At 39.0% G+C, this 4,647-nt stretch overlaps 1 pseudogene; it reads right to left on the minus strand.

Moving 5' to 3' along the window:
• Window positions 1–620: 620 nt before the first annotated feature.
• LOC113314577 lies at window positions 621–720 on the minus strand (annotated as a pseudogene).
• Window positions 721–4,647: the final 3,927 nt, after the last annotated feature.

Here is a 4,647-nt window from a genome sequence, read left to right on the forward strand (position 1 = left end):
ATCATGCTTTTTTTTTGCTAGAAATTAATAGGTTTGATTTGGTTGAGTCAGCCTTGTTTTGTGATTGCATAGAATTCCCTACCTTATTCTTTTGCATGCCTGAACGTAAAAGAGACTCCCTAGGTAGATTTGTTAAAGAGAAACCTAGTATTTCTAAGCGTCTCGATTACCTCAATTTAGAAAGCCCGATTTTTGAAGATTCCGTTTTTAAACGTCCGTTTGAGGAGAAAATCCCTGAAATTCCAATAGTGCCAGAAATGGCAACTTTGAAAGCTTTGTTGAACCCTACTAGGACTACTCGTCCCTCGTGTATCAGGTTATCTGAAACTGAAACAAATTATGAACTTAAGCCTGGAACCTTACAGTTGCTCCCAGTATTTTTAGGGAAAGAAAATGAAAACCCTATTTCCATGTTAGGGACTTTGAGAAAATTTGTAGTACCCTAAAAATTAGAAACCTTGATGATGATGCTTTGAAACTCAAGTTATTCCCCTTTTCCTTGAAAGAGAAAGCCAAATCGTGGCTATATAGTTTGGCTTCCGGATCAATTGAAACATATGAACAACTTACATTTGCCTTTGTGAACAAGTTTTTCCCTAGGCACAAAACATCGTCTATTATGACGCAAATATGCACATTTTCTCAACAGGAGGGAGAATCCTTGTATAGGTATTTGGAAAGGTTCAATGATCTATTATCCCAATGTCCTCATCATGGTTTAGAAAAGGTTAGGTTAGTTCAGATCCTTTATGAGGGTTTAGATTATCCCACTACAACCACAGTAGAATCTATGTGTACATGTGGGTTTGAAAACCAAACAGTTGATGATGAGATGACATATTTGCATGAAATCGCCGAAAAGACCCAATAATGGGAAAGTAATAAGGGACCCCAGAAAATAATTCTTCTAGGCAGAGGAAACATTAATAGGGTAGAAGGAAACTTTGAATCAGATGCAAAAATTGCTACTATAGCTAAAAGGTTAGAAGCTTTAGAAGTGGGTCACACTAATGGTAGATTAGAGACTTTTTGGGAAGGCCAGAATAATGAAGAGAAAGCCAATGCTCTCTATAATAACACTATATTCGATAACCGTCAGAAGTTTGACCCATATTCAGAAACCTATAATCCTGGTTGGAGAAACCATTCGAACCTTTCGTGGTCTAAGGGCTAGAGTCAAGGTCAGTTTAGTGATTCTAATGCTACCCCAGGTTTTGGTTCAGATAAGAACTCTTCAGGTAAGTTTCAGAACTCTTCAGAGAATAGAATGACGAGCTTAGAGGAATCTCTTAGTATATTAAGAAAGCCAGGATATGTTAGCACAGAGACAGGACATGTTAGTAAAGAGCCAAGTTAGTTTTCAACAGGAAACCAAGCAGAACTTTCAAACTAATGCTCAGACTCTTGCTAAGTTAGAACTTTAAGTCGGCCAAATAGCTAAGACGTTAAGTGAGAGTGATAACGGAAGGTTCCCCAGTCAGACTAATCCCAATCCTAGAGGAGTTCATGAAGTAGGTACAAAACCATCGAATTAATTGAATGCTGTTAGAACCCTTAGGAATGGCAGAGTAGTAGAAAATCAGGTAACCATGCCCGATAGTGAAAGTACTGTAGTTCACCCCTCATGATCTCATTCCTCAAGATCTCATCCCTCAGGACCACTAGCTGAGGGGACTGATAAAATTTCCGATGATGCCAACTTGGTTCCTGAGAGGTCTGATTATGTGCCTAGAGCCCCATTTCCCCAGCTATTAATACCAACAAAGAAGGAATCAAACTTTAATGAAATATTGGAGGTTTTTAAGCAAGTTACCATAAACCTTCTTTATTAGATGCAATTAGGAAAATTCCTGCTTATGCCAAGTACCTCAAGGATATGTGTACGCGAAAGAGAAAACTTAGCGTCCATAAGAAAGCCTTCTTTGCTAGTCACGTAAGTTCAATCATTCAATCACGTAGGTTCCCCTACCATTGCTTGTACAATAGGTAAACACAGGGTAGAAAAATCTTTACTTGACTTAGGAGCTAGTGTGAACTTACTGCCGTTACATGTGTACTTACAACTAGGACTTGGTGAAATGAAACCTACTCAGATGACACTGCAGTTAGCTGATAGGTCTGTTAAAATTCCTCGAGGTGTTATTGAGGATGTTCTCATTGAGGTCGACAAGTTTATTTATCCAGTAGATTTCGTGGTCTTAGATACCCAACCTGTCCCTGACCCAGAGAACCATATACCTGTGATTTTAGGTCGCCCATTTTTATCTACGTCTAATGCGATCATTAACTGTTGAAATGGTGTGATGAATTTATCTTTTGGTAATATGACTATGGATATGAACATTTTTGATGTCAGTAAGCTACCTTATGAGATAGATGACACGTGTGTCGAAGAGGTGAATATGATAGAAGCCTTAGTTCAGGATTCATTACCAAACATCTTTTCTGAAGACCCATTAGAAAATTGTCTATCCCATTTCGGTTTAGACTTTGATGACGATAACACTATTGAACAGGTGAATGCTCTATTAGATTCTACCCCTGTGTTGGACACTGATAGATGGAAATCTAGGTTTGAACCATTACCAGTTTCTGAGAATACCCTAATTACTTCTTTAGAAGATCCTCCTAAGTTGGACCTTAAACCACTACCATATACCCTGAAGTATGTGTTTTTAGGACCATCTGAGACTTTACCTGTGATAGTAGCCTCCGATTTGGATAGTGATCAGGAAAGTAGGCTAGTAAAAGTTCTTCAAGACAATAAGGAAGCTTTAGGGTGGACTATAGCAGACATTAAGGGTATAAGTCCTACCGTTTGTATGCATCAGATTCATTTAGAAGAAGACTCCAAACCTTCTAGGGAGATGCAACGTCGGCTGAACCCTAACATGAAAGAGGTAGTTCGAAAAGAGGTGCTTAAGTTGTTAGATGCGGGTATTATCTACCCAATTTCAGACAGTAAGTGGGTCAGCCCCGTTCAGGTTGTTCCCAAGAAATCAGGTATCACTGTAGTCCAGAATGATAACAATGAGTTAATCCCAACCCGAGTGACCACGGGATGGCGTGTCTGTATTGACTATAGAAAATTGAACAAGGTCACAAGGAAGGATCACTTTCCCCTTCCTTTTATCGACCAAATGCTAGAGAGATTAGCTGGATATAGTTATTATTGCTTTCTAGATGGCTTTTCCGGATATAATCAGATCGTTATTGCCCCAGAAGACCAAGAGAAAAACTTTTACCTGTCCCTTTGGTACCTTTGCGTATAGACGCATGCCTTTTGGGCTTTGTAATGCCCCTGCGACCTTTCAGCGTTGTATGATGAGCATATTTTCTGATATGGTAGAACGGTTTTTAGAGGTCTTTATGGATGATTTTTCAGTGTTTGGTTCATCTTTTGATGAGTGCTTGCATCATTTGACATTAGTGTTGACTAGGTGTAAGGAAAAGAATTTAGTGCTTAATTGGGAAAAATGTCATTTCATGGTTAAATCAGGAATTGTGTTAGGGCACATTGTTTCTTCAAAGGGTATAGAGGTAGATAAAGCCAAAGTTGACCTTATTAAGACTTTACAGGTCCCAAAAACCGTAAAACATTAGGTCATTCTTAGGACATGCAGGTTTTTATCGTCGATTCATTAAGGATTTTAGCTTGATTTCTAGACCTCTTTGCAATTTACTTGCAAAAGACGTTAAGTTTGTCTTTGATGATGCTTGTTTAGAAGCTTTCGAGAAGCTTAAGACTTTACTCACTACCGCTCCCATAGTCCAGGCACCTAACTGGAACCTACCCTTTGAGATTATGTGTGATGCTTCAGATTATGCTATAGGCGTCGTGTTAGGTCAGCGTGTTGACAAATTACTTCATGTGATTTACTATGCTAGCAAAACTCTGAATGATGCCCAGTTGAACTATACAACTACCGAGAAGGAACTGTTAGCCATCGTGTTTTCCTTGGATAAGTTTAGATCCTACCTATTAGGTTCTAAGATCGTAATCTATACTGATCATGCTTTGAAATACCTTTTGTCTAAGAAGGATACCAAACCTAGATTGATTAGGTGGATCCTATTGTTACAAGAATTTTCTCCAGACATTAGAGACAAAAAGGGTGCTGAAAATGTAGTAGCAGACCACTTATCTAGGCTAGTTGTTAGTTCCCCTAGTGATTCCCTTCCTATAAGGGATAGCTTTCCTGATGAACAATTGTTCTCTGTTTCCCAATCACCTTGGTATGCAAATATAGTGAATTATCTTGTTACTGGTCGAACCCCTCAACATTGGGGTAAACAAGATCGTTCTAGGTTTTTAGCCGAGGTTAAGCATTTCTTTTGGGACGATCCTTATTTGTTTAAGTATTGTCCAGACCAGATTATTAGGAGATGTGTACCTGAGAGTGACCAGTCCAGTATTCTTTCCTTTTGTCATGAACATGCTTGTGGGGGTCATTTTAGTGCTAAGAAGACTTCTGCTAAGATATTGCAGTGTGGCTTTTACTGGCCTTCGTTGTTTAAGGACTCCCATAGTCACTGTGTGTCTTGTGATCGTTGCCAGAGGTTAGGGACCATTTCCCGTAGAAATATGATGCCTTTGAACCCTATTTTAGTGATTGAGGTCTTTGATGTGTGGGGCATTGATTTTAT

This window comes from Papaver somniferum, chromosome 9, assembly GCF_003573695.1.
Source record: "Papaver somniferum cultivar HN1 chromosome 9, ASM357369v1, whole genome shotgun sequence".
NCBI classification, from domain to species: Eukaryota; Viridiplantae; Streptophyta; class Magnoliopsida; order Ranunculales; family Papaveraceae; genus Papaver; species Papaver somniferum.